General features: G+C 40.8%; 1 pseudogene; it reads right to left on the bottom strand.

Moving 5' to 3' along the window:
- Window positions 1-408: 408 nt before the first annotated feature.
- LOC120357716 lies at window positions 409-9,450 on the bottom strand (annotated as a pseudogene).
- Window positions 9,451-10,227: the final 777 nt, after the last annotated feature.

Below are 10,227 nucleotides of genomic sequence, written 5' to 3'. Positions count from 1 at the left end.
ATGTATTTTTATTGTAAACTTTTTCTGTTCTAACCTAAGTGGATGTACTTAATTTAAAAAAGTTTCAATAGCATATATAACATTTAATCTCAAGAAATTAAAAAAGAAACAGAAATGAGAGTTTTATTAAAATAAAAAATTTGTAACCTACAAGAGCTGTTTCGCCGAGTATGACGAATTACGAACTCGAAAATAAGTGACGAGCTAGGGTTACAAAATCATATCGTAAAACAGTTAACTTTAATACTAATGAGGTATCATCATAGTACAACACTTTTTGAATTTTTTGAATAAACTTTTCTACCCCTGAGAAAAAACCGAAAATATTCGTGGAAAAATAAAAAGGATCTTTTTTCTCGAGCTTTTGAAACTGTAATCTACACATATCTACAATATTTATTTGACGGTACTATCATCCTTTTTTGCAACATAATCTTTTTCCGCATTAGCCTCTTCTACAATACCACTTTCATTCCTGTCATGCCCTCAATATTCTGTTCGGCCTCCGCTCTAATTTTTCACTTTATTTAAAATCTGAATCACTTCTTTAAACTGTTTTTTATTTAACATACTATTTCATTTTTTAAATTTTGATAATACAGTAACTAATGTGTAAAGATAAAATAAAATATTTGTAAATATAGAAAACCAATTAAAAAAAATTTTATATTAAAAAATTATAATTGTAAAGTAATAGAGAGAGATATTTTGACCGTTGCTGTATCAACACAAATTGAACAAGAATGCCTACTACGGTCGTAGCTAGGTCTTCGTGCTTGTATTATAATTGTAATAAGAACACTTTCTATACATTTATAAAATTCTGTTCCTTTAAAAACCATTTGGTAAATATGCCGATGGGAGAAAGCAGCCCCGATGATTCTGACTTTGACATATGTTGTCAAGGTCATGGCCGTGAGTAACCTCCAACAAATTTTAGCCGTCGTTTGTCCTTTGTTAAAAAGTTATAATCATAAAGGTTTGTGAAAATTAAAAGTAATAACTACACATATACTCACATATACACATAAAAATGCGGTACAAAGAACGCGTGCGCGGGGAGGGGCTTTGCCCCTCCCCTTGCACCCCCTCCTGTATTTTTTCTAACCTAATCTAACCTATAATTTCAAATCTAATATCATTACAAATTACAACAAAAACAAGGGTAGGTTAGGTTAGAAAAAATACGGGGAGAGGGTGCAGGGGGAGGGGCGGAGACTCTTTCCTGCCTAGGCGTTCTCTGTACTACATGTGAAAATTTGAGTGTGTGTGTTTTGCTTTTTTTTTTAATAGTTGGGAAACGCCTTTATGAGTCCCCGGTCCTGTGGGGACAGGACGCGGGGTATGTGAGACTCTCCGACCTACAAGTGGCCGGCATACTCACTAAAACCCAACTTTTTCTGGCGTCTGGGCTCGGGACGGATTACAGGATCGAACAACTAAGCATGCACCGCGATCCTAGCCCAAACGGGTCCCCGCCCGAGGACAGGGACCCGGAAAACAGACATTCGTTCAGTTGCGTGCTCCGGAGTGCACGTGAAGAAATTGGGATTGTATTACGAAATTGTACTCGCAAAGTAGTTGCCGTTGTATTAACGCAATAACTTCGTTGCATTAGAAACCTAGTGACATAGTGTACAAGATCATTATAATAAATATTATTTTTACTAAGATTTATAAAACTTTTAGTCGAGCGTAATCAAACGCGGATGCTCCCACGCTCACACTGGCCTCTCGCTTCCACACTCTCCGGTCGCCATCGTCCTCGCTCTCTCACACGCATGCCTCCCATTCATCCACTCACGACAATACACCTCACGCATTCTTGCGCGGTTGACTCTTATCGACAACAAAAAAGGAAACCAAATCTCATTTTCGCACTTCTCATTACGCGCTCTCTCTCTGAGCGATACCGGCGTTTCGGTTCAACCAATCGCGGTTCTCAAACATAAAATTGTGGTCAGGGATCCGGAGTTAGCAGCCAGGACTCGACCGAGATCGAGCCTCAGCCGCCCGAACCGGGATGCCAGGAGTGCGACGGGCCCCCTTGGAAGAAGACTCTAGGTTCGCACTCCCGCATCCCACGCTCCAAGGCGGGTCAGCCGAGCAACTACCCTGCCGCTGATTCCGCCCGAGGCGTACCTCCTCAACAGTGGGGAGGGTAGGGCCCTCTGTCCGATCTAGTCGGCGCTGTGAGGGTCCCCCCTCCCCGCTATTCCTTCTCGGCTCGGCTCAAACCCTCAGATGAGGGGAGCATTGAGCCGCTGTGTGCATTTTCCTAATCCAACCTAATCCCATTTTAGTTACAATTTGGCTATAATTTCAAATCTAATATCGCTACGTGGTAAATTTGTTATATCACGCATGGGTTTGCAAAATACTGTAAAGCATATAAATGGATAAATATGTTATATTTATATACAGGGTGTCCTAGAAAGCTCGCCTCCCCTTTTATGAGCAGATTCTTTGGAAAATTCTAAGAAAAAAGTCCTAATACAAAAATATCGAAAGTACAGGGTGTTTCAAACCACCCGTACACCCCTTTTCTCTTCGCAGGATTAGGACCAATCAAAAATATGTTCAGAGGAAAGTTGTAGGGTTTCGAAAGATCTATTCAATGATCTTATCAGTTTGACCTTGGATGGAGTCGCCAAGGTCAGATCGAAATCACATTAAGTTTTTTAAATGAAACACCCTATTTTTGATTCCAGAATCTAATAGCTGGTGTCAAGACCTTTCCAAAACACTACAAGAAAGTTTATTTTCGTTGACTACTTTCCGAGTTGTGCGGCTTGAAAGTTACACTACCGCCAACACCATGTAAATAACTATATAAAATCACGCGTTACGCAGAAAGCCGTGCAGCCGACACAAAGAAAGTAAACACGCGAGCCGGGCCAACAAAAACAGATCATGAAAAATCGTGAAAGTTAGCTGTCGCGACCGTAGATAGTCACATACATATGTATGTCATAATATTATGTAATTACATTATTACTTTAACGGTAGCACACGAGCAATAACGAGCGCGGCTTTCTGCGTAACGATGTCTAACTCGTGATTTTATACATATTGTTATTTGCATAGGATGTAGTAGAGATGTATTCACCACAACGCTATTGTGACTCAACTCAACACGAGTGACAATAACTCTCTCAAACTTGTCACCTACGTCTTCAATAACCGTCATATCAGTATCAATCGCGCAACAAAAATCCGACCCTCTTTATTAGTCTAGGTTTATTTAGCCATGTCCTATTCCAATGAAGAAGCATATGATATGCTGCTAATTTTAGGTGAGTGTCGAGGTACATTCATTGCAGCGGAAAGATTGTGGCGGGAACGTTATCCTGATCGGACTCCTCACTCGCGAAATGTTTTTTCACGTTTGGCTAAACGAATCAAAATTAAAGGTGTCGTTCAGCCTCAACATAACAAAGGTACACAAATTCGTCGTCCGATTATGGATGAAAGAACAGTGGAAATTCTTGCATCGACAGAATTGAACCCTTATGATTCTTTAAGACGACGAGAACAAGATTCTGGTGTTAGTAAAATCAGTGTTTGGCGCATTCTAAAAAATAACAAATTTCACCCTTACAGAATGTCTGTTCATCAAGCGTTGAATTATAACGATATTAGACAGAGACTTGTATTTTGCAACTTTATAAGACAGCAACCACTTGATTTCCACTTGAAAATTTTATTTTCTGACGAATGTACACTTAAAAGTGATGGATCTGTTAATACTTGGAACTCTCGTTATTGGGCACAAAATAATCCTCACTGGTTGAGAGAAGTAGATCATCAAACCATTTGGAAAGTCAATGTTTGGTGTGGAATTATTGGAAGTCAAATCATAGGTCCTGTTTTCTTTGACGAAAATCTAAACGGTGATAGATATTCCGCCTTGATAATGACAGATCTTCCTGTCTTACTAGAAAATATTCCTCTGCAATTGCGCCTGAACATGTGGTTCCAACAAGATGCATGTCCGTCTCATACATCGAGAGTTGCTCGTGCGGCATTAAATACTATGTTCCCCGACAAGTGGATAGGCAAATACGGTCCAATCAATTATCCACCCCGATCACCAGATCTCACCGTCCTTGATTATTATTTCTGGGGAAGGATAAAAAACTTGGTCTATCATGAACGTCCGACTACGAGGGATAATATGATTCGTAGAATAAGTGAAGCAATTCGATCCTTACGTGCCGAGGAAATTCTTCGAGCAACCAATGATTTTCAAAATAGAGTTGATGCTTGCGTCGCAGAGAATGGTGCTCACTTTGAACATTTAGTCGCTTAACAAAACATACACTCATTCATTCCCGAACGTGAGAGACAAGGGGACTCACGTGAATCAAGCACCCAAAACGTGAGAGGCAAGGGGACTCACGTGAATCAAGCACCCCAAACGTGAGAGGCAAGGGGACTCACGTGAATCAAGCACCCCAAACGTGAGAGGCAAGGGGACTCACGTGAATCAAGCACCCCAAACGTGAGAGGCAAGGGGACTCACGTGAATCAAGCACCCCAAACGTGAGAGGCAAGGGGACTCACGTGAATCAAGCACCCCAAACGTGAGAGGCAAGGGGACTCACGTGAATCAAGCACCCCAAACGTGAGAGACAAGGGGACTCACGTGAATCAAGCACCCCAAACGTGAGAGGCAAGGGGACTCACGTGAATCAAGCACCCCAAACGTGAGAGGCAAGGGGACTCACGTGAATCAAGCACCCCAAACGTGAGAGGCAAGGGGACTCACGTGAATCAAGCACCCCAAACGTGAGAGGCAAGGGGACTCACGTGAATCAAGCACCCCAATGGGATGAAATTCTCGTCACGTCCACGTCGTTCATTCTGGATAATGCTAAGCACGGGAAAATGCATACAGTCAATCTGGACATGATTGATCATCAAACATAATCAATCCAGTTAATAAACAAAAGCAGAGTACATAAAACTTTGACTCCCCTTTTCCTCCCCCATACACATACGCATGCACGTATGCCTACACCCACACACAAGATTAAATCCGACTAAGTAACCACCACATGGTACATCTTGAGTAATGCTGATGCTGGCGGTAGTGTAACTTTCAAGCCGCACAACTCGGAAAGTAGTCAACGAAAATAAACATTCTTATAGTGTTTTGGAAAGGTCTTGACACCAGCTATTAGATTCTGGAATCAAAAATAGGGTGTTCCATTTAAAAAACTTAATGTGATTTCGATCTGACCTTGGCGACGCCATCCAAGGTCAAACTGATAAGATCATTGAATAGATCTTTTGAAACCCTACAACTTTCGTCTGAACATATTTTTGATTGGTCCTAATCCTGCGAAGAGAAAAGGGGTGTACGGGTGGTCTGAAACACCCTGTATAATGGTTTTCAAATTATTTGCGATTAAAGTTTATGAATCACAGAGCTGACATTTAGCGCGCTCAGGCATGGTGACATGACAAGGTACCATAAAGGTACCTCTTGATATTGTAGATGTCATATACGAGGTGTGTTCAAAAAGTATCGCGAATTTTGAATTTTCGCGGGTTACGTATATTCGAATTTCAATCTTTTTGTGGCGTTATGTTGGTACTCATGTCTCTCACTTATGCCGACAAGCTCGGCCATTTTGAATGTTCACTTAATTGTTGACAGCTGCTTTGCTTGCACGTGTTTTGGATCGTCTTCGATTTTTACCTATTCAAAAAAATGGATCAAAGAACCTGTATCAAATTTTGTGTGAAAAACGAAATTAAGTGCGCGGATGCATTCCGAATGTTGACTGTGGCATACGGAGAAGCTACCTTGGACCGAAGCAACGTTTATCGGTGGTACAAAATGTTCTCAGAAGGCCGAGAAGATGTGAACGACGAAGAGCGTGCCGGACGCCCGAGCACTTCAACAACAGACGAAAAAATTAATGAAATGGAGAAAATGGTATTGGCCAATCGTCGAATCACCGTTAGAGAAGTTGCTGAGGACCTAAACATATCGATTGGCTCGTGCCATTCGATTTTTATCAATGATTTGGGCATGAGACGGGTCGCCGCGAAATTCGTACCAAAATTGCTCAATTGCGACCCAAAACAGCATCGCATGAACATTGCTAATGAGATGTTGGACTCTGTCCGCGACGACCCAAATTTGCTCCAGAGGGTCATAACTGGTGACGAATCGTGGGTTTATGGTTATGACGTGGAAACCAAAGCTCAATCATCTCAATGGAAGCTGCCGCACGAACCAAGACCGAAAAAAGCGCGCCAAGTTCGGTCGAATGTGAAAGTTTTGCTGACAGTTTTCTTCGATTGCAGGGGCGTGGTGCATCATGAGTTCTTGCCACAGGGTAGAACGGTCAATAAGGAATATTACCTGCAAGTTATGCGCAATTTGCGCGAAGCAATCCGCCAGAAACGCCCGGATTTGTGGAAGAACAAAAATTGGCTTTTGCACCACGATAACGCCCCTGCTCACACATCGTTGCTTGTGCGCGACTTTTTGGCCAAAAACAACACACTAATGATGCCGCAGCCACCGTATTCCCCAGATCTGGCCCCCTGTGACTTTTTCTTGTTCCCTAAACTGAAGAGGCCCATGAAAGGACGACGTTACGCTACGCTTGACGAGATAAAAACGGCATCGAAGGAGGAGCTGAACAAGATAAAAAAAAATGATTTTTTGAAGTGCTTCGAAGATTGGAAAAACCGTTGGCACAAGTGTATAATATCTCATGGGGATTACTTTGAAGGGGACAAAATAGATATTCATGAATAAATAAATAATTTTTGAAAAAACACAAAATTCGCGATACTTTTTGAACACACCTCGTAAATACGCAGTGACATTTATATTAAAACATTATGACTGTAGCAAACATATTTGTACATTACATGTGTATAATTAACGTTTTCAATAAAATATGAATTCAATAACAAGATATTATGATAGCTGTTGAATCAGCTGTCAAAATCAATTTATTACTATGTTCATATGATAAAAACTTTTTTTTTAATAAGAATTTTTACTTTTTGATATATTACCATAACAGTTCTTATCGGAATCCGCTCCATCGGCATATTTACCAACCATTTTGCCAGCCAGTTGTATAACGGCGTTATAATTTTGTGTAACGTTTTAACACGTATATTTCCGCATTATAGTTCCAATGTTACGGGATCATGTACGATGTTCATCGACTGAACATTTTAGTAAATATCCAGAAAAGGTTACACCTCTTTTAATTGACCTTAGTATATGTTATAAGGGTGAGGGTACTGATCAATATTTTTTTATAAAATAATCGGTGTTTTCGTATAGTTTTTGAGATATAATACCTACATAAAGCTTATTTTCAAAATCTCAATGATAAATAAATATATCTATTAAATCGTCGCTTTGCTTGGAAAGTAAGTACTTGGGCGAGAGAAGGGCTCCGCCCCTTTCCCTCCCAACAATTCTAACCCAACCTTAAATTTTGGTCATATGCATATGCTCACATCTGCATGCTCTATCATCATATGTGTGCGGTCACAGAACAAAATTTGAGGTTGGGTTGAGTTAGGATTCCCGGGGGTTGAGCCATCTACCAGGCGCATCTCCAGGTGGCGAATAGAAGAGTGTTTGAAGGGGCCCCAGGGATAAAATCCCGCGTGGGATTAGGGCACCTTCGGCAGCTGTAATTGACTCCCAGGTATAAAACCCTGCGTGGGGCTGGGAAAACCGCTGCCGTGGACTGCCAGCTCGCTAAGCCAAGCTGTAAAGGATCGTGGCGACAGCTGTATGCCACTGACGGGGCAGTGTCTCAAACGATACCTTTGGTGCACTAGGCGATACCTTAGAGTACTTACAAGGAAACACAGGGAAGTGTCCGCCTCAGATTAAAACGAGTTTTTAATATGTTGTAGTACAGATAAAAATAAGGGACACGTACTTTTTTATACGTGCCCATACGCACTTTAAGGGGGTGAAACACCCCTTTGAAGAAAATCGGTTTTTTTCTTTCGAAGCGTATGCCGTCGAAACTATATAAGAGATAGAAAAAAATGTTTTAAATGAAAGTTGAATGGCTTGAAGAGTAATTTATAACAACGGAAAAAAAAATTTTCTTTTAAATTCTTTTTTATACTTTCCCTCACCACTTACATATTTTTTTCAAAATTTTTATTTTTTTTATAAGCAAAATAAAGCTTATTTTATTACGAATTCAACGGTATATGATAAAGCTACGATACAACATTCCCATTTTCCAAACATAATTAAAAATCTCTCTATACGCACGGTACGCGCACCCGTCCGCGCGTTCGTGCGCTACGGAAGTGACTCCCTCCGATTTCGACGTACCTTTAATATGTTGTACAGATTAAAATAAGGGACACGTATTTTTTACACGTGTCCTAATACACTTTTAAGGGTGAAACACCCCTTTGAAGGAAATCGGGTTTTTTCTTTTGAAGCGTGTATCGTCGAAACTATAAGAGATAAAGAAAAATGTTCTCAATGAAAGTTGAATGCATGTTTTTCTCGCATAAGATGACAAAAACATTTCGAGGATAGTCTGTGTCTAACATGAAAACGCAGACATTGAGAAAAACATTTACTACAAAATAAAATGACACTACACTAAAGAATAACAACAATTACGGTGTTGTAAGACATTAATTTCTTGTTTAAAAAATAATATGTAATTAATATGAGTTAAATTTATTTACTGGTCTACATGATTCGACTAGAATATTTGTTCTCTTCAACATTTTATAAATAAGGAGACTTGGATTACAAAAAATTATTACTTACACATTCCATACCTTTACTATCTAACGCCAGCTCATCAACTAACAAGAGAACTAACATAAAACTAATTAAAAAATTAGTTAGAAATTTCATCTTTTATACTGCATTTATACAATTCAATTAATGTGTTTATTAAATTCGGTTAGTGTAGAAATATGCATAACCATGCTACTGGTGCGTGCACTTAGGGTCATTTCTTATCTTGAAATAGAATTTACGTCTCGGCAGTATTGACATGTATAAATTCAAGAGTTACGTATGTAAGGAAATGACCCAAAGACAATCGCTGTAAGAGCCTGTGCTGTTACTTCTGGACGTGCAGGAGGATTTTTGGCCAGACGTGGTGGTTAAAGCCCATGATGATCTGTTGGATCTACACTGCAATACTTTGACCCAGGTTTACTTACGCAGCAGTTGTGTAGTTGCTCAGGGTGCGAAAAAAAAACAGCCATGATAACGCTAAAGCATGTTAGGGGTTTGATTTTAGGAGGGGCTCTGAGTACAATGCGAATCACGCAAATAGCAGCCATGGGCATTTTGCTCGGGATTGAACCGCTTCACCAGGTGGTGGTAGGGGCGACCGCTGCACATTGACTAGCCTGCAAATTGAAGTGGAGGGAGGAGATCGGGCACACTAGGTTCTCCAGTGGCATTCTGACTGACTCTATCTTCAGAGGCAGGATAGGATGTCAGCAGTTCGGGCCTTGGATAGGCGCTTTAAGGTGCATATCACAGGGCTCGAGGACTGGAAGGGAACCAAGGCATTAAATCAGGCTTGGGACGAGGACATCTGGTTTATAGACGGCTCCAAAATAGACATAAGCTCCGTTGCGGGTATCTTCTGTCGTTAGAGGAAAATGGCGGTAAGCCTGCCTCTGGATGGGTACGCCACAGTATTCCAAACGGAGATCGTAGCGATTCTAAGATGTGCTCAACTGGCCCTGGAAGAGAGAGGGACAGGAAGGCGCGTTAGAATATGTTTGCATAGTCAAGCTGCTATTAAGGCATTTGAGGCTTCAATCTATACTTCGCGGCTGATCTGGGACTGTAGAGAGTCACTGGAGAGGCTGGCGAAGGACAAAGCACTTATCTTGACTTGAGTCCCTGGGAATTCGGGATCAAGGGTAAGCTGATCGGTTTACCAGGGCCGCACCAAAGATGAAGATGTTTGCAGTTTTTACTTTATTAATAACACATCGTTCAATAAGTCCCGAGACTAACCCAGAGATAACGCTAGTAGTACCAAGCTGGCCACGTTTCCCTAGAATGCGAACCTTCACATGAAACGTGTACAAATTTCACGTCGATCGGACCACAAACAGCTGAGTTATTGAGGTTAGAGCAAAGTCACTTTGTAATTTGTTTGAAAAATGGAAAAAAGTGAGTTTCGCGTGTTGATAAAGCATTGTTTTTTAATGGGTAAAAACACC

Source organism: Solenopsis invicta, chromosome 5 (genome assembly GCF_016802725.1).
Source record: "Solenopsis invicta isolate M01_SB chromosome 5, UNIL_Sinv_3.0, whole genome shotgun sequence".
Lineage (NCBI taxonomy): Eukaryota > Metazoa > Arthropoda > Insecta > Hymenoptera > Formicidae > Solenopsis > Solenopsis invicta.
This window is presented reverse-complemented; position numbering and strand designations above follow the sequence as displayed.